A 21,949-nucleotide genomic window follows, 5' to 3' on the forward strand; every position below is an offset into this window, starting at 1 on the left:
TTATTTGGAATCTAAAAGAATTAACCCTTCATAGTATACATTTCGATTTATTTTAATAAATATGTTGTGATGAACTTTCTAGTGGAATATCCATAGTAGTCTACTATTCATAGATTGTATAATAAGATAGATCAAATGTCAAAGTCTTAGGAGAGCTCAAGGATGTGATAATTAGACTATCTTATAACCCAAAAATACACCAAACCATAAATACTATTGTTGTCAATAATCTAGAATTTTATGGTTGGTTTCTAAGTAGAAATTGGTTAGAAAAATTAAATGGATATTTCTCTTCTAATTGGTCATACTCATGGCTATATTTCAACAATTAACCAAATAAAATTAAGGTAGAATATGAAAGGCTTATGAAACACATATTTACTAATATTAATGATCTAAATGGGCATATCATGTTCTCACATTCTATCCTAGACAATTATTGTATAGATTCTTTCTTTGGAGATTTTATTGCCGAGCAATCACCTTTTGTTGATATGTGTTTAGAATTTGAGCTCATTCAATTTACTTAGGCTGGTTTAATAAAATTATACAAAATCATATTCTAGTTGCCCAGAGACGCCCTCTACAAGCCAATGTAGGGTGGATGGGTGAATGTTAGATGTGTGAGCGTTATATGTGAGATGTGAGACGTGATATATTTATTTTATTTATTTATATTGTAATTTTGTTTTTTATTAATAAATTTATGAACAATTTTTGAGATAAAATAAAATATAATATACATATCACATTAAAATATATAACATATAAATAGTACTTATAAATTAACATCCATTTTACCATAACCGTTTTTAAATTTGATTAATAAGCTGATATAAATTTAATATTTACAATATAACAAGATTTTTAATTATGAATATTTACCATAGATATTATTAACTTTTAAATAGTTTTTTTGACAATACCATGGGTCAATACCCAGAAGAGAAAGATAGAGAGAGGGAGGGAGAGAGGGAGAGGAGGGAAGAAAATCATAATACCATGGTTTATCAATACCATGGGCCATCTAGGATTTTTCTTATTACTTTATGGATCTAGGTTTTTCATTATTCTATTACAATACCATAGGCCAATACCATAACTTATCAATACCAGATGCCCAAAAACCATAACTTATTTCAAAACCAAAATATTTACAAATATTTTATTTTAATTTAATTTTATAACTTTTTTTAATTAAATCTAAAAGAAAAAAGGTTATAATTACTTTTGAGGTATATCTAAACTCTCCAGCCTCCATCCTCAGGACTACTAAAAATATTCCCATAGAGATCATGACTACCAAATATATTCCCATAGAGATTAAATCTAGGTTTTAATAAATTAAAAGTGAGAATACTTTTGTATCTACATAAGTGAAATTTATATAATATAGATAATATTATAAAGAACTAGGATAGACACATCTTAACCAAGAATCCAAGCCAAGAGTGAAAACAAAGTAACTAATAATGATAGAGGATAGATAGTGCATGATTCTTTTAAGTTTTTTATTATTGTATTTTATTTCACATGATTGATCCAAGATATAGGTTTAATATTTTATAGCCATTTTTTTTTTCGTTTTTTGTTTTTTTATAATTTAGATACTTTCTTAAATAAAATATAATGGGATCATATTTATACGAGAGAGAGAGTGAGATAGATGGGGAATAGAGTGGGGAGAGAGACATAGAGTTGGGAGATGGGAGAAACAAGGAGAGAGAGGAGGGAAGAGATAGAGGCGGAGGAGAGGGGGAGGGAGAGAGAGATGGATTTGGAGGGGGCAAGAGAGGGAGGGAAGAACAAATACATTGAAGGATAGAGGTGGAGAGAGAGGGAGTGACAAGGGGGAGAGGAGACGAGGGAAGAGAGAGAAAAAGAGAGGGTAGAGACAGGGAAAGAAGGGGAAGAGAGAGACAGGTAGACATAGATATGGAGGTGAGAGAGGGGGAGAGTAAGAAGGAGAGAGGGATGGAAATAGTGATAGAGTTGGAGGGTGGAGATAGAGGGATGGAAATAGTGATAGAGTTGGAGGGTGGAGAGAGAGGGAGAGTGTGATGGGGGGATAGAGAGAGGTAGGTGGGAGAAAAAGGGAGAGAGAGGAAGAAGGAGAGAGAGGAGAGAGAGGAGGGGAGAGGGAAATGGAGTTCGAAGGGGAAGAAATACACAGAGAGAGAAATGTGGAGAGGGAGAGATGGAGAGATGGTTAGGGAGAGAGGAGAGAAAGAGGGAAGATAGATAGAGAGGGGGAGACAAGGGGAATATAGAGAGAGAGAAGGGGAAGAGAGAGAGGGAGAGGAAGAGGGAGGGAGAGTAAGATAGATAGATATGGAGAGAGAGTGTGTATGTTTTGGGGGTGAGAAGGAGAGAGAAGGGGAGATAGAGATATAGATGGAGGGGGGAGAGATGGAATAAGAGAGAGGAAAAGAGAGGGGGAGGAAGAGAGATATATGGAGAGAGAAGTGGAAGAGGGAGAGGGAGAGAGGGAGAGGGGGAGAGAGAGAGAGAGAAAGAGGAGAAAAAGGAGGGAGAGAGAAAGAGAGATGGATAGATATGGAGAGAGAGAGTGTGTATGTTTTGGGATTGTGATATAGAGACAATGAGAGATAGAGATATACATGGAGGGGGTAGAGAGAGAGGGGGGGAGAGAGGGGGGGGGAGAGATAGAGAGGAGAGGAAGAGGGAGAGACAAATAGATAGATATATAGATATGGAGAGAGAGAGTGTATGTTTGTGGGCTGATATATAGAGATAAATGAGAGATAGAGGGAGATAGAGATATAGATGGAGGGGGGAGAGGGAATAAGAGAGAGACAAAGAGAGAGAGAGAGAGAGAGAGAGAGAGAGAGAGAGAGAGAGAGAGAGAGAGAGAGATGCATTTAAGGGGATGAGATAGACACACCAATAAGGAGAGATGGAGGGAGGTATAGATATAGATGACAGGGGAAGAGGGAGAAGAAGAGAAAGATAGAAAAAGGGAGGGAGAGGAGGAGAGAGAGAGATGAGGGAGATAGGAAGGGAGAGATAGAGAAGGAGAGAGGGAGGGAAATAGACACAAAATGGAAGGTGCAGAGAGAGAGAAGAATAAAGAGACATGTCACGCGGAATGAGTCGATCTTGCGGACAAGATAGACCTTCCTAGAATCTAACGATATCTAGTGAAAAGCAAGCCAATAAAAAACTATCTTTCTCTAAATATGAATTTATAAACAAAGGCAAACAAGTGTTTCGGCCTACCTTGGGTCCAATGCAATTTTGTGGAAGCCTCGCTCCTTTGATCCAAATGAGCTCCCTTGTTGCGAATCTACAAACACAAAAAAGCAAACAAATTAAGTAGCACCTGAAAAGCCAATATCATAAAGCATACTTATCATGATGATCAAGGAATTCATGAAACAAATGACATAGGACAATTTGTTGTGAAAAATGAATCTGATTGTATTAATTCAAATCAAAGAAGAACTTCACAACCTGTGCCTTGATGCTGTACAAGCTCCTCCCAGGGTCCAACAAGAAGTCTCCTCTACTTTGACAAGTTTCACTCTCTTCCCAATGAAGCCAAAAATGTATGTGATCTCTCCTCTCAAGCTTAACTAGGAAGTCTCATTTCCACCAGCATTTACCCTAAAAAATGTTCAGCTTCTAACCTCCCTAGCAACCAGCCCAATGCCTTAATTTATAGTGCAATGGAGGGAAGTTACTAGGTCCTCCTTCAAAGGGATAAAGCCCTCCTTCAAAGGGATAGCTCCTCTCATCAAGGGATTAGATCCTTCTCTTTTGGGATGCATGAACCACCTAAGAGCGACCAATCCACGTCAAAATTCCTTCTAGAATCATCTAGAATTAACCCAAAGTGAGTTTTTTAGAATAAACTTGCGCCTTTTTGACTTTCACAGGGGTCCACACCCACTCCTTTAGGGACAGAGCGGGCAGGTCCACAGTTTTTGTGAACAGGGGGTGCGGGACCGCAGGCAACAGTGAGAGAAAGTGCGGAACTAGAGCTTTGTTGATTTTCAATGTCTTTCTCTCATTTTCAAAGCTTGACTTGAAGAGCTGAGGTCTGAGACTTGCTTAGGAGGACAGTACAAGTGATGATAGACCCATACTGACTGCAAATAATCATGGTGACGATATTTTTGTGTAACAGATTGCCCCCTAAAGTGCGAAGTCTGTAGTAGATGAGGATTTCATTCATCATTTAGGAAGAGTGAAGTACTTTATCATTTCGAGGATCATCTTGTGGAGAGCCCGGTCGGAACCTGTAAAAACATTCAATGCAAGATATATATATATGAGATCATATCATCGCTGACATAGGCATTCCCATACTTAGATCAAAACTGACTTAGAAAACTAACTACTGCTCTGATATAGGAATGATCTTGTAATACATCACAAGTATAGACTCATGTAGACACAGTATGGACGCAACCATCTGTTTATGAATAGTCCACCATATAATGAATACAAAATTCCTCATAGCCTGGATTGCGGAAACAAGATCTAGGGTCTTCATTTCTACTTCCCAAAATAGTACGATTCTATCCATGCGAACGAATGTGTTGAAGTCGAACATGGTAGAAACCACTTGATTACCAGTCAATGATGTAAACTGTTAACAAGTGTGAGAGAAACCACCAGTAATGTCAATGGCTCTCAAAGTACCCAGTACAATCCATAAGATGTGAATAGATGTGTTGATGTCGAACATGTCATGGAGTCCTTTGATCGAAGGTCAATGGTGCAACCTATCGTCGAAGGCGAGAAACCTGCCATTGAGGCATGCAGATCCCAAGGTACTGATGATTTCTAGATCATCTTTCTAGATAATGAGTTGAAGTCGATAGAAAGCAATCTGTCACAGGCAAGCCCACAACACGAAATCATAGATCAAGTTGAAGAAATTTAGTTGCAAGGACTGACTCAGGGATGGTCAAGATGGATGACAGATATTTTGCAGATGAATGGCTTATTAGCACTAATCTCTTGAACACATAACGACACAACAGATGGTTTGGTGATAATTGACCCAAAGTTAATACCCAGAAATTGGCTGAAGACTTTCAATGTGGTTTGATCAACTGTTAGGCAAAGGATTTCCTAACCCAGGTGAATAAAAGTGTCGTGTTCAAGAGTGGTTACAAAATATGACAAACAAGCTCATTTTTTCTCTTTTCCCCCACCATTTCTGGCAAGTACCTCTTTATTTTTGACAAGCTTGAGGAGGATAAAATTTGCTTGATTATAAGCTCATCCTTCGGATGAGTCCAACTTAGTTTAAATTCGAACCCTAAGAAGGAGTGGTTCGTTCCTGTTTGTAATTAAACATGTCCTTTACTGTTAAATTTTAACGAGTCCAGTATAGGAGAAACTCGGCGTTTTTCAATTTTAGAGAGTCTGAAAAAACTTAAGAAGACTCCAGGGTTGACCTTTTTCATAAATTTGTGTCTCCCAAGCCCAAAAAAGTATAAAATAATACTTGAGAGAACCACTTGATCTTTATGACCAAGGATTACTTTTCGTAATTAGTGCCCCTGATCCGAAAAAGTAAAAAAGCGATCAATGACACGTCGTTTTATAACCAATATCGAATTTGAAACGATAAAAATCCGACAATCTTTTCATGTTTTTACGGTCAGAAAAGAGCTATAAGTGGACCGTCTTTTTAGTTCCGTTTTAACGAGTTTAAAAAGAAAAACTCGGCGATCTTTTCATGTTTTAGGAGTCAGAAAAGAGCTTAAAGGTGACTCTAAATGTTTTTTTCGTCGAAAATGATCGATTTTGCCTGAACAATCCGTTATCTTGAACAAAAATTGCAAACGTTACTCATACCTGTTTGAGATGGATAAATATGTTGTGAAAGTTACCTTTCTAAAGTGAAACATAAACAAATTTACAATTCATTTATTCAAAAAACTTATAAAAAGGGCTTTTGTCAATTCATTTTTACCGTTGAAGATTTGGGTGAGAAAATAGTGCTTTTGTTCAGAAACTTCCCGTGAATATTGTGGAAAATCCATCCGTCGGAATTTAACGCCGTCTTCTCCAGGTAATCCACATCATCCTACTCTTCAGTTTCAACCATTTCAATTTGTGTTTTAGGGTTTTATTTCATTTTTTAGAGGGTTTTTAGCTAGAAACCCGCGCGCGAGGGCCCGCAGGCATAACACTGGTAGCCCGCGGACCCCGACTTTTTCTCAATGGGGAAAAAGTTAGGGGTCTATACCTTCCATGAAGGCAAGGTGTGGACCCACACACTGTCTCTAATAGAGAGGGTGCGGTCCCCGCAGCAAGGGTTTTTAACCCAAAAATTCTCAAAATTGACCCAAACAATTTAATTTTTTGCATTCTAATTTGCCTTTTTGTTGGATGTAGAGTGTACATCATGCTTGATTGGTGAGAACGGGAGCATGAGGACGTAGATCTTGCCGCGTTAAATCACCAACCTTCGATCGATGCATTGAAGGCATGCGACTTGTACAAATTCTGGGCCATACCTGGCATGAGGGCCCAGGTGGACTTCTTGCAGTGGCTGGTAGACAGGTGGAGCATACAAGACCAGTGCTTCTTCATTGGTGGCCACCAGATCGAAATTGAGCCGACAGATATATACTTTTTGACTGGTTTGCCTAAGAGAGGCAAAGACTTGACTCTATTCGGGACTAGGCCAGGTGGCCAGTCTGTCGATAGCCTCCGGCTAGAGTTCTGCAACAACCAGGCTAGAGACAAAGGGATAGACATTAAAACCATATCCCGTCCTGAACTCATGGTGATCGCGTTTACTGTTACCAGACTTTGCGGGAGTGTTGCACTACATATTGCCACCGGATCCCAGATGCAGATGGCAGTTGACTGCTTTCGAGGCACCATCTTCAACTGGTGCGATGTTGTGTTGGCTAATGTAAAAGGCCAACTGACCAAAGCCAAGAACGGACAACTGAAGACCTTTGGTTATGGGGCTTTGGTTGTGAGCTTTGGTTTGGAGAGGGTCCCAATGTTGGTCCCGCAGCACCTTACTGTTGGAGCTGGGCTTCCTCGAGAGCCCAAACTGATACGATGGGTTGCAGTTATGGCTCGTCATCCTGACGAGGGGACAGAGGTTGTTCGATTCAAATCTGAGTATTTCCATTGGTTGGAAAACCAAGTTTTTGCTATTAAGGACTTCCCTTACGCTGTGGTAGATTTTCGCGGTGACCCAGACATGGCTCTTCCACCAAGAGAGCAGTGGGATGATTCAGGTAAAATCATTTTCAACATTTTCCTATTTAATTTTTCTTTTGTTTTTATGTCGTCCCAAAACTGATAGTAAAAGTTTCAATGTAGCTGTGGGTCCACAGCGACCAGCCGCTCTCCGGCCTTATGAGAGGAAACAACCAACTGCAGCGGCGCCAGCCCCATAGGACGAATCAGCAGAGACCTTGGCCGAGTTGGAGAGTCATCTAGAGCGCTTGACAGGGGACATTCCAGAGACCGACATAGATGAAATTCCTCGTCGACTACAACGCTATGTGATGGGGGTCCCAGGACCTTTTAGGAGTTTCCTTTGTAAGGTGGCCCGTACAATGGTTTCTTATCGAGATCATCACCAGTGATAGGATGATCGCCTATTGTAGACACATATGTCATTTTTTCTTTTTGTACTAATCATTTTTGCTGATCATAAGGTGTTTTTCAACCTATGATCGAGGATGATGTATATTTTGACACACTCCTATATATATCACTATTACCGGCTTATCTTGTAAATCATGTTATGGAATGCCTTTAAATTTACATGTATGATTATTGCAAATGTCTACTTAACATTCGAGAAGCAATTGCATCTGCTAATGTATTTAAAGATCTTGGAATATGCTGATATTCAATATAATCAAATTCATGTTCCAAGAGACGCACTCTCAAAAATAATCTTAATAACACTGGATTTCTAATGGCATACACTCTATTAAGCTGTAATACAACGAGTTCAAAATCTAACCTCACTATCAAACTTCGAATCCCAAATGAAATAGATTCAGATAATAACTCAATCACTGCACTATACTCGGCAATGTTGTTCGTTGTTTGACCGAGGCTTACGCCATGCATAGATACCAACTCGTCAGAGGGCGAATAGATAACCCAAGCTGCGGAAGAAATGTTCCGTGTATTATGACAAGCACCATCAGCGAAACTAATGTATGTTTGGAGAGGCATCAACATCTGCAATATCAAGAGTAAAACCAAGATAAGCAGGAATAATGACGAAAAACACTCTCTAAGCTAAGCACACTTTTTAAACTAAAACACATCAGCTAGAAAGAAAACTATCCTAACTAAAAATCTCCATACCCATTCTTTAAGCATAATACCTCTTCAGGTAAAGACCATTTCTGGGCTTACCTAAAGAGTCCCCGTCAAAGTATACTAATTCATAGGCCCCTTTTGTTAGCTTTCGCTTGAAAAGATAGGGACCATGCCACATAGGAACGAATTTTCTAGCGCCTAATTTATCATTAGCTTGATCATACAATAAGACTAGGTCTCCTTTCGAAAAATTTCGAGGGGTCACATTTCGATCATACTGAGCTTTAATACGTTTTGTGTGAGTTTCGATCGCCAATGCAGCATCACGTCGATTCTCATCTAATTGAGCCAAGTATAACAAACGTTTTTCCTCTTCGGAAGTGGCTGGAAGTAACTCGATGGCCATTTGAAATGACAGGATTTCACATTCAATGGGTAACACAACTTCTGGACCATAAACTAGTTGGAAAGGAGTGAACCCTGTTGATGTTTTTACTGAGGTTCGATACGCCCAAAGCGCTGAAAATAGCATGTTATGCCAATTCGACCAATGAATCCCAATGATTCGTCGAATCATGATGACTAAAACTTTGTTGATGGATTCAACCAGACCATTAGCTTGTGGATAATAAGGAGTTGAACTATCGTGACGCAAGCCAAGCTGGCCTGTAAGTTCATCATCATAACATTTCGAAAATGATGCCCATGATCAGTGATAATCACTTGTGGAACACCAAACCTAGCAATTATATGATTGAGCATGAAAATTGCAGCTGTTTTTCCGTCTGCCTCAAATGTAGGCATCGCCTCGGCCCACTTGGTAAAATAATCTACCGCAAGGATGATATACACATGCCCCCCCGCCGAGTGAGGGTTACATGTAATAAAATCGATACCCCATTTGGCAAAAGGACCAACGGAAATTATGGGGTGGAGAGGAGCAGGTGGAGTGCACATCTTTCGATCAAAAATTTGGTAGTTGTGGCATTTTCAGACTGCGTTAATACAATCTTTAAACAAAGATGGCTAGAAGTAGCCAGTGTGCAATATCTTTTGGGCTGTGGCATACCCAGACATATGACTGCCACATGCTCCAGAGCGACAGCCATTTAGAACCCTTTCAGCTTCCTCGTGAGTTAAACAACGTCGAAAAATGGAGTCCGCCCCACGGCGATAAAGAGTATCGCCAATAATTCTGAATTGTTGGGATTGGAATCGTATTTTTCAATGTTTTGACCTTGAAATTTCTGGCCGAAAGGATTGGGTCTAGAGATAAACGATGATATCCCCATACCACGGATCTAAAGTTCTGATTAGAAACAAGGATTCGTCTGCAATGGGCTCCTCCGCCACAGTTTCCGTGTCAACACGCGGGAAGTCACACATTAACTCTGCAAAAACTAAAGATTTCTTAGACTTAGATTTTTCAAATTCCAAGTCGAACTCCTGCAGGATCACAATCCATTTGGAGTGCTTTCCCCCTAGCAATTGCTTGGTCAAAATGTAGATCATAGGGTTGCAATCATAAATTATTGTAGTTTTACGTAGTAAAATGTAGTGACGAAAACGTTGGACAGCTTGAACAACTGCCAATGCCAATTTCTCCACATGTGAGTATTTTAGCTCAGTTGGATTTAAAGTTCGACTAAGGTAATATATCACATGTTCAGTACCAAATTCATCTTCCTGAACTAAGACCATTCCAATGGTGGAATGAGAGGCGGCGAGATACAAGAAGTAGTCCTGGTTGTAGTTGGGAGGATGCAATAACGATGCAAGGGTCAATGCGTGTTTTAGTGCATCAAAATATTTCTAAGCTATCTCATCCCAATAGAATGGAGCATTCTATTTCAACAATTGGGTAAAACCCTTTGTAACCTCGGCGTAGTTAGGAATGAATCGTCGTAAAAAGTTTGCTTTCCCTTGCAAACTTTGGAGTTGGCGAAGACTCGAAGGAGGAGGCAATTTGACAATAGCTTCAACCTTTGAGGGATCGATGCCAATGTCGGCTTTTGAAACAACAAACCCCAACAATCGACCTATTTCTATATAGAAAACACACTTGTGTGGATTCAACCTAATCTGATAATGCCTACACCTCATAAAGATTGCTCGTAAATGGATGAGATGATCAACTCGATGTAATGAATGAGCAGGAAAATCATCGAGATAGGGTTGCACAATGTGCTTGATGTCATGAAACGCATAAGACATGGCCCTTTGAAAAGTTGCCCCGGCATTCTTGAGCCCAAAAGGTAATTTGCAATAAGCAAATGTCCCCCATGGACAAATGAAAGCCGTTTTTGGTTGATCGTCAGGTAGAATATTGATTTGATTGTATCCGGAAAAACCATCCATGAAGGAGAATATTTCGCTGCCGGAACAATCATCAATGATTTGATCGATATAGGGAGTTGGGTGATTGTCCTTTGGACAGGCTTGATTAATGTCCCTATAATCGATACATATTCTTATTGTCCCTTAATTTTTCAACTTCTACTTTAATAGCAGCAGCTTTTCTTGGGTGACTCTGACGCAAACATTGCCGGACGGGTTTAGCGTTCGGGTAAGTTTTGATTTCATGAAAAACAATTGGGGGGTCAATTCTTGGCATTTCCTCATATGACCAGGCAAACACGTCGCAAAATTCTTGAAATAGGGCCTTATATATTTGAATTTCGTCTTATGTACACGAGGCACCTATATGAATGTTTTCAACAATTCCAGGCCTAACCAAAATGTCAATAGGAATAGTTTGAGAAATGTTTCCCAAATTTAACTCTGAATTAGGATTTTTCATTGGATTTTGAGGTTCCTTGAAATATTCAGTCGAAAAAATTGATGAAAAATCATTTTCAAAACAATCATTCTCTGGTAAGAATGAAGATCTGTGATGGAGATCTTCCCATGGTAAATCATCTACACTTAGGATTTCAAGAATTTGCTCATCAGAGTGAACAAGTTCGGAAAATGTTGTTGAATCCGAGTTTGATGTGAAAAGTGATTCCTAATGGACCACATTCATTAAGTCTATTTTGGTTGAAGATGGGTCGGAAAACGACTGCACGGCCTGATACGCAATTTCATATGGACTGAAAGGCATAACATCACCAAATGAGTCTATCTCAGATTCAGAAGGTACAAGCCAAGGATCATCATAAACAATGGTGTCTAATGAAATCATATGAATGGTTGCAAAAGAAGACGATGCATTGATCGGAGGAAAAGGAAAAGTTCGCACTAAACCGACATCTTTAACTAGTCCTACTCCAACATCCTTATATGGGATAGTCGTTTTACCGACATGCTGAATTCTTTCAGAAGAGGCTGGGTCGGACGAAAAGTAAGCCAGCTGGTCTATTCCTACGATCTTTCCATTATGAGGAAACTTTATAACCCGAAAGACCGATGAAACGACAATTGTCATAGCGTAAGACCAACTACGACCTAAGAGAAGGTTGTAATCTAGAGGGGCATCAACCACCTCCACATCTAGATTAACAGTTTTTCCTTCAACCCTTATAGGTAAATCCTGTAGAATGCCAAAAGGATGAAACCCACGGCCATCAAAGGTATTTAGAATCGTCGGGGATTGATTTAGTGAAGGAGAACCAAGCGATCTCCAACACTGTATTGACATAATACACATTGAGGCTCCCTCATCAATCATAGTCTTATGAATAGGTCTGTTTTTTACTATCATTGGGATCTGGAAAGCCATTTGATGAGGTAAGTGCGGTGTACTATTTTCTAGATCGAAAATTATTAGGTTTGAGTCCTGAACGTCAACAGATCCTATAGCCGACAAAAGTAATTTACGCTGTGCTGGACATGATTGCAGCACTTCCAAAGCTAACATTGCTGAAGGTGAAACAGCTAAATACTCAACAATGTTATAGTTCTGAGCCGCTCTCGCATGTGGATTGAAAGCTAACTTTCAAAGTATACCCTTGGTGGGCGGTTTGATTACTAAGTCTGGATTAGATTTCTCGATCTGTAGTGGATCGGAACCGGGAGCTGAGGTTGATGGGTTAGAATGAGAAGATTATGCTTCTTTACCATCAACAGGACTTTTACTACCATAATCATGCGATCAAGTCACAATCCTAACATGTGACATCATCAGTATGGGTTCTTTATTGGCATTCGAGGAAGAACCTATCATCTTACTGTCTTGACTTGGAAAAGGATCCTTCAAAACAGCAGGCGTTTGGGAACTTTTGATAATCTTCGCAACCTCTGCACGATGAGGGAAGTCTCTTGTAAAATGCTCTTCGTCACAAATGAGACAAGGATAATGAGGTTTGCGTTTCTCATCATTTGATTCCGCTTTTTCTGGTTTCTCTTTTGAATTTTTATTTGTTTTATTTTTCTTTTTCCCTTTCTTCTTACCACCGGATTTTGATTTGGCTGTAGATGACTCTAAAACATGAATGTCAGCGGAAATCTCTGCGAAGAATCTCCTGTCGGGGAATCTAGCAAGGTTATGATAGGAGAAGAATTCTTGGAAGACTTCTTCTTACTTTTGGTGTTAACCGTACCAATCATACCATCAACGGCATGAGACCCTGAAGGAGCTGCAGAGATTTGATTTTGCTTAAGAAGATCAGGGATTTTCTCGTGTAACGTACCTGACTGAGTATAAACCAAGTCAAGGTACTGCGCTTGAGCAATTACTTGCTACGACTCCGGTCTTAGCTACATCCTCAGTGATCTTTGGCAATAAAGATTTTACAAACCATTCAGCTAAGATCTGATTTGGAATAAAAACCTTCACTAAACGTCGTCGACGTCTCCATTCATGAATTTGATCTGAAATGTAAGTGGACGTCGACTGCTTTAATGAAGTTAGTAATTCCGTGCCATTGTCATATCTGACTGGCAACTGAAAATGAGTTAAAAACGAGGTAGCTAACTGACTAAAGTTATAAAAAGTGGCTCGTGGTAACTCAATGTACCACTTGGCCGCAAGACCAATTAGAGTGCGCTGGAAAAGCCTTAGACGGATTGAATCATCTGAAATGGAGTTAGACGCACACGAGAGGTGATAGGTCATCACATGGTTCGACAGGTCCTCTCCTGATTTGCCTTCAAACTTAGGAATATCACTAGGCAACTTATTCGGCATTGGTGGCCAAAACGGAAGATAGTTAATGGAATCGTTCGTTAGGCGCGACAAGTCAGGAAAGTCCAAAGTTGTGATAAACGGTAACTGACGATTAGGGTCCCTAAAACTCTGGGTCATGAGACCAGCCCCAGGAGGAGGATATCTAGGATAACTAGGAATAGGAATTGCATTTGGGATATTGTATCCTCCCAGAAAACCAGGATTAACCGGACCGTACTGGGGTTGTTGAGGTTGTTGATATGTATACCCAGGGTACGGTTGATACTGATAGACTAGCTATTGCACAGCAGGACCGAATTGGTACTGTCCCTGGTATGGTTGATAAGTAAATTGTGGTTGACTTGTGACAACCGTACTTGAACCAGGTTGTCCTACAGGCATATGAACCGAAGTTTGAAGTGTGGATCCAGACTGAGGTAAAGATGTCTGAGGAGTAGATACAGGAACAGTAAAAACCTGAGCTGTTGATACTCCAGAAGTAGGTGGGGTTGATTGAATAGATGTTGCAGTAGCTGTTTGAGGCGAAGTACGAGGCGTACTAGGCCCAGGCTGAGAAACTACCAAAGATACAGAAGTTTGAATAGTAGACTGGACAGGTTGCTGGGGTGAACCAGAACCTAAGGGTTGTCCAATTTGAGATGACAACTGTACATTCGGTTGCAAGACCTGTTGAGTTTGCGATGGATCCCACACTAAGTTCATTCCGGGGTACGGACCCATAACAGGTTGAGAATATTGAGGACCATAATCGGGTTAAGGGTAGGGTTGATAATTCAAAGGTACATTTCCCATTCCTTGAACATATGTTTGATCGGAGGGTGGTTGGAAACCTTGGTTCGAGTACTGACCTTGGGGTTGATACCCTTGAGGCATGTACTGATACTGGGGTTGACCTTGAGGTACATATTGATACTAGGGTTGACCTTGAGGTACATATTGAGTCTGGGGTTGACCTTGAGGAATGTACTATCCCGTAGGTATGTACTATCCTTGAGGTTGCCCCCCAGGCGCAAATTGGGTACCTTGAGGTTGCCCCTCAGGCGATAATTGAGGATTTTGAGGCTGCCCCACAGGCGGTAACTGGCCACCTTGAGGTTGAGGATTAGGAATAGTACCTGACATCATGAGAATATCTTCTACACTCAACGGCTTAGTACTATTGTTTCCAGTTAATAACCCTTGTTCAATGGGTTGAGGAGATGCTCCTGCAAAAGTACCAAAAAGTGACTGATACCCAAAGGGAACAGAAGGACCACCGTACAAAAAGGATTCTGGCGATTGAGTAAACATGGATGACTGTCTTGACATATTTAATGGAGGATAGTAACCTCTAGTTGTTGGGTGATAGGGAATACGAGGTGGTGAAAAACTTAGCCCTGGGTTTTCCAAAAAATTAGTCAATGAAGGATACCAAGCACTGCTCCTAGGTGGACTGTAAAAAATTGATTCACGCTCCCTAAGTTCAATAACAGGTTGATTTTCAGGGATAGGGATTCCTACTTCTTCTTCCAGAGTAGCAGGTTCTTCGATAGCTATAAGTCCAGAAGGAAGATTTTGGGTAATTATTCTTTCTACCCTGGGTGAACCAAGACCAATAGAAGTTGGAGAGGTAAATCCTGATGTTGGGGTAGCAACAAATTCACTTTCAGGTTCAGATATTTCAGGTTCCTCACCTGTATCACTAGCAGATGAAAAGCTACTAGTAACTTCGGAAACAAACACTGATTGTGGATTATAATCTGCTACTAAAACTTGAAAATCAGGATGTACCACCAAAGAAGACTCTCCTTCTTTAGGTGACCCAACTCTACTGTCTCTAGGAGTTACGAGGGCTCTTAACCCTTCAGGCTGGCTCGGTGAAAACTCAGGAGGTTGGCCTCGAAGTCTACAGGACTTCCTTGGTAATTCAGCCACGATTAAAAATTTTAACTACTTCACACGCAAACAAAGTAAAATCTCAATGAAAACCACCTAAAGCCTCTAAAGAACCAAACAAATTTGAATCACACGCCTAAAGAATCTAGGAGATCAAATCACACACAAACAGTAACTTTCAGTACTGAAAACACTAGTTGGTGATGAAGCCCAACGTCGCAGAGTTTAATACAGAAATGGCAGTTGGAAAAGTTACCCCGGCAACCAGATTAATGAATAGACTGGCACAAGTTCCTCCACTAAACCGTCTCGAGTGAAGAGAACCCCCCAGAAAATCCAAGTGAGTCTAGCTGACGTCTGCTCCAGGTACAGTGGGATCTTCCCACCACTGTCACCTTAAGAAGAATCCTATAGAATATGGTCATTAAGGTTACCAATGGAAACAAATATACCTGGGGGAACAGTCTACGATCCGATATGCACGCAAGGGCAAAGTAACAAGCTCAATCCCCTTGAAGGCTCCTTGACATAATCCAAGGTTTACCAACAAGTGACCCCAGGCTCCTCGACAATGGTTAATCCGAGGTTTATCATTTTTAATACGTGAATATCTGGCGTCGTTCCCAATGAGGAAGGATTTATTCCCACACTGGTTCGGACACGATCTCGTGCTTCTCCTTTAAGAGGAGCTTTCCCAGAGCATAAATGCAACAATTGGATTTCTCTTCTACCGCAAGATATAGCTACTTGTTTGTTTTACTGTCTTGGAGAGTTAATTACTCCCTACTCCAAGACATTAGCCTAAGCTATGTTGGTGTATTAGAGCCCTAGAAATAAAAATATTACTAGATAGATTTTACTTTAAGCGTTATTTTTATTGGTTTTTGTTTAAGTTAAGAGGTGCGGAGATGAAACTCGTGGTGTGAAGACTCGACTCGAAATCACTAAAAAATGCACTTAAGATGATTAAGCAATCTTTTCCCTTCAATGAACTTCTAGCTAGGAAAGAGTTTGAGAATGCAAATACTTGTAAACACAAATATTTCTTAACAAACAAATTAAAAGAAGAGATTTTTGTCTTTTCCAATGCACTCAAAACGAGACAACTAGTTATTTTCACAAAAATTTCCCTTTTCTTTCAAAACACTCAACCACTACAAAAACAAACTTTTTCAAAAAGAGATTTTTTTTTTTTTTTTTTTAATAAACACTCAAAACTATGGAAATGACTAATCTTGAGATCTATAAACTATAAAAACCTATTTGAAGTCAAAGCTTACAAGATGTCTTTTTCAAGGATGTTTTACTTAGCTATAAGTAAACTAAGGACTAATTTGTTCAGAATCACAAATCAGTAAAAAAACAACCAATTTTGTTTTCTTTTCTAAAAATGAAATCCAAACTTTTAACACAAGCTTTTTCGAAGTTTCGTAAAGAGAAAAGACAAGGTGGATTCCTCAACAAAGGTAGATTTTGCAAATGGTCAGACTCATAAGAAGGCTAGTAAAAACCAAGGTGATCTGAGGTTTCTACAGCTTCTAAGCTTAGAGCTACTACAAGACCAAAATGAAAACCAAACCCAACAATCAAAACTTCTAGGAATTTCACCTAAAACCCTAACACCAATGGAATTAACCTAAGAAAAGCTTTTGACAAGTTATATGTAGGTCTGGGCAGGGGATAATAACATGTAAACAAAAACTAAGCTGAATAATAGAGAAAATCTTAGGTTTTCCAAAATTTTGACAGGGTCCGCAGGCCCACAGTTAACACAGGTGCGGTACCGCTCTGTGCTAAAAGCAAAAGTGCGGATAGGTCCGCACTGTGTCCCAAGCTAAGGGTGCAGTCCTCTCCCAAAGTTATGAAAAACAAAAAATAATACTAGATCTACTAAATCTACCCAATTCCACACACAACAAGCCAAAAACAGAAACAAAAACACAGTTTCTCAGGTCAAAGTAAAAACAAGGAAAAAATCAAGTCCCCAGCGGAGTCGCCATTTTGTCACACGGAATGAGTTGATCTTGCGGACAAGATAGACCTTCCTAGAATCTAACGATATCTAGTGACAAGCAAGCCAATCAAAAACTATCTTTCTCTAAATATGCATTTATAAACAAAGGCAAACAAGTGTTTAGGCCTACCTTGGGTCCAATGCAAGTTTGTGGAAGCCTCGCTCCTTTGATCCAAATGAGCTCCCTTGTTGCGAATCTGCAAACACAAACAAGAAAACAAATTAAATAGCACCTGAAAAGCCAATATCATAAAGCATACTTATCATGATGATCAAGGAATTCATGAAACAAATGACATAAGACAATTTGTTGAGAAAAATGAATCTGATTGTATTAATTCAAATCAAAGAAGAACTTCACAACCTGTGCCTTGATGCTGTACAATCTCCTCCCAGGGTCCAACAAGAAGTCTCCTCTACTTTGACAAGTTTCACTCTCTTCCCAATGAAGCCAAAAATGTATGTGATCTCTCCTCTCAAGCTTAACTAGGAAGTCTCAATTCCACCATCATTTACCCTAAAAAATGTTCAGCTTCTAACCTCCCTAGCAACCAACCCAATGCCTTAATTTATAGTGCAATGGAGGGAAGTTACTAGGTCCTCCTTCAAAGGGATAAAGCCCTCCTTCAAAGGGATAGCTCCTCTCATCAAGGGATTAGCTCCTTCTCTTTTGGGATGCACGAACCACCTAAGAGCGACCAATCCACGTTAAAATTCCTTCTAGAATCATCTAGAATTAACCCAAAGTGAGTTTTTTAGATTAAACTTTCGCCTTTTTGACTTTCACAGGGGTCCGCACCCACTCCTTTAGGGACAGAGTGGGCAGGTCCGCAGTTTTTGTGAACAGGGGGTATGGGACCGCAGGCAACAGTGAGAGAAAGTGCGGAACCAGAGCTTTGTTGATTTTCAATGTCTTTTTCTCATTTTCAAAGCTTGACTTGAAGAGCTGAGGTCTGAGACTTTCTTAGGAGGACAACACAAGTGATGATAGACCCATACTGACTGCAAATAATCATGGTGACGATATTTTTGTGTAACAAGACACATAGAGACAAATACAAACATAGAAGTTAGATCTAGAAATTCATGAATATTTTGGTTTTTCAATGAAATAGATGCTTTGATTTTAGTGTAGTTGTCAATTTATAATACTAATTGATCACTTGCACTAGATGCATTGATTTCCGTATAGATGTCAATTTCTAATATTATTTAATACCTTACACTATATGCATTGATTCGGTGTAGATGTTGATTTCTACTCCTATTTGATTGCTTGCATTGGATGCATTGGTTTCAGTGTAGATATTAGTTTCTAATCGTATTTTATCACTTGAACTAGATGCATTAATTTAGATGTAGATGTCAATTTATAATCCTATTTAATACCTTACACTAGATGCATTGATTTCAGTGTAGATGTCGATTTCTAATCCTATTTAATATCTTACACTAGATGAATTGATTTTAGTGCAGATGTTGATTTCTACTCCTATTTGATTTCTTGCATTGGTTTCAGTGTAGATATTTATTTCTAATCCTATTTGATTGTTTGCACTAGATGCATTGATTTTAGTGTAGATGTTGATTTCTGATTTGATGCAAGTAGATGCATGATGTTCAATAATTTCAAAGTAATTAGATTAATATTATGCATTGATTTCAGTGTAAGCACATCTCTACCCCCTATATCTATATATCTATCTCCCATTTATCTCCTTCTTTATCTCTCTATCTCACCCCCAAAACATACACACACTCTCTCGATATCTATCTATCTATCTCTCTCTCCCCCCCTTTCCCCTCCCTCCCTCTCTCTTCCCCTTCTCTCCCTCTCTAACACTTCTCTCTCTCTATATACATATCTCTTCCTCCCTCCCTATATTTTCCTCTCTCTCCTTCCCTCTCTCCCCCCTCCATCTATATCTCTATCTCCACTTGTCTCTCCTTCTCACCCCCAAAACATACACACTCTCTCCGAGTGTAAGCACATACAAATTATTTATGACGTGAATTGACTTCCATGTTACAATAATTCAACCATAAATAATACTTGAATTTTGATCCTAAATAAAATGTTAACTTACCCGAAATATTTGCTTACTGAAACTGTAAACCATTGTAATTGGCTACATTCTTATTATTCTCATTTTCTAGCATTCAACATTGTTAATCACTTTGCATTCAAATGCGGTAATAGAAAATAATTACCATTGAATATATTTTGGGGTTTAACACTACATAAGTTACAATGATTGACTTTGGAGAAAATTACTATTAATATTGGAGAGCAAAAAAGACAAGGTATGGTGTTTATTATAGTAGCTAGAGTTAAATATTTGAATGGTCTATGATTTCAACTTCCCTTTTCATATGATTGATATGAGAAAATGGAAAAACTAATAGATGTGACAATAAGAACAATAGAAGAAAATAGTTTCAGATTAACTGAAATGAAGATTGTTTGTAATTAACTATATTCTTATTATTCACATTTTCTATCATTCAACATTGTTACATTTCCACTTTGCACTAAAAATTTTTATTTCATCATTTTTCATCATTCAAGTTACTAACAGTCTCTGTCATCTCAAAAAAATGAGGTAACTAAGTAAAATTAAAATTAAATCGACCAAATTAATCTTAAACATATTTAGCATATTTAAAATGATCGAAATAATTAGATGTTCAAAATTTTTTGTATCACCGCACACGATTGCAACTAACCTAGATCCATCTTAACCCTAGATCTATCAAGCTCTGAGAGGGATCAAATCTCTTGAGGTGCAAACATTTCCTCAAGTTTTGCATTAAAAAAAGATGTTTTCACCTCGAGAGATTGATCCCTCTTAGCACTTGATAGATCCGGGGTTAAGATGGATCTAAGATGGTAGTATAAATTTTAATTTCCATAGATATTAATGGTTTTTGTTTTTTTATGGCTCCAAATCTAGTGAGGGTGCAGGTTGGTCCTTAAGAATCCAATAAGAAATAAAATCATTATAGAATGCATATTGGAGTTTTAATGTACCGATAATGTTATTGAATACAAACACTCATTCAAGGTCTCTGAAAAATAAGTAATTTAAATATTAACAAATTAAAGTCATCGATAGCTCTGATATTATTGTAAAATGAGTAGCAAATCTATCACACCGTGTTTCAAGTCTCCTTAAGAATAACTGACCAGTGGTGATGAAAATTTATTTCAAATTTTGATTTTTTCAGAAATTTTCATAAATTTTGATCCTTTTCATAAATTTCAATCAAATTTATGTACCTTGTTCACAAATTTCAAATTTTGATCTACTCATTAATATAACAACCAAGTTAATTACTTAATTTTTTTTTTTTGAATTAATTTCAACCCCTCAACTCTTGATAACATTACTAATTGGAGGGTATTTGATGATGGTGACCAAATTTTAGATTTCCTCACTTAGGAGGATACATGGAAAGGGTTTATCATCAATGAGGAATAACATGATTTAACCATTAATGACGATTTAACCATTAACGATTTTTCTTAAGACTTAGAATAGAAAATAAGAAATTAAATACCAAAATCAATAGTTCATTTGGAGAAATTTTATGAATTGTAATACAAATATAAAACAATTACAAATTGTATGAAAAACAACTCTTAAACACAAAATGAATTGATAAATCTAGGCACTGAATAAAATTTTTAAAATATTAATTTGGGAATTGGTTGTTCACTCTTTGAACGAGTTGATTTCATAATACTCTTTAAATAATATAAGGAAATGTTTGATTTCATAATACTCGAAATTTTTATGTGGACATATATCCATCCAAAGACATGATCCTAAAATCATTTGATGTACAATTCCATTGAAAAAATATGAAAGACTAGTTCAACAAAAATTGAGGAAGATTCACCAACCATGGAACTCCAAATCTAGAAAGAATTAAACAAAATATCGGATGCTGAAATCATCTTCCTAATTTGAGATTCTCAATGGGTTTTGAACATGGTTCTAGTTTGAATGAAAAATGGACATATTTGAATTTATATTGATTTTGAAAGTTTAAATAGAGCCTCAGATAGAGATAATTATTTTGTTTCACCAATGGAGTAGATTTGCAATGTGTTTCTAGTTTTAAAATGTTATCATTGTTAGATGTAATTTCTAGTTATACTTAAGTTTTGGTTTACATTTAGATCAGTTGAAGACCATGTTTAGAAAGAAATGTAACACCTACGCATACAAGAAAATATTGTTTGGGTTAATAAATGCAAATTCTTTATTTTATAGGGCCATGGATATTGTTTTAGGAGGTTTGATTAATAAAATTGTTTTTTTCATGTTTTTTGGGGGTTTTTGAGCTCGACTACCTATTTTGAGGTAATAGTTCCCGTTTGATCGGTAACCATGTTAATAGTGGTTGTGTATTTAAATGATGTTACATTGTTTTCAAAGAATATAAAATATCACATTCATCATTTAACATAAATATGAATTTATGATAAATATTTGATCATTGCAGAGGCTATGGAACATGGAACTTCTCTTAATCCTAAAAAAACTATTTTTACAACCACTAAAGGTAAATTTTAGGTTTCATTGTTTCAAAGTTTGGTATTATGATTGAATCTAAAAGAGAAAATGGCATATCAC

Source organism: Pinus tabuliformis, chromosome J (assembly GCF_031772625.1).
Source record: "Pinus tabuliformis cultivar Carrire ecotype Pingquan chromosome J, CPIR1, whole genome shotgun sequence".
Classification (NCBI taxonomy): domain Eukaryota; kingdom Viridiplantae; phylum Streptophyta; class Pinopsida; order Pinales; family Pinaceae; genus Pinus; species Pinus tabuliformis.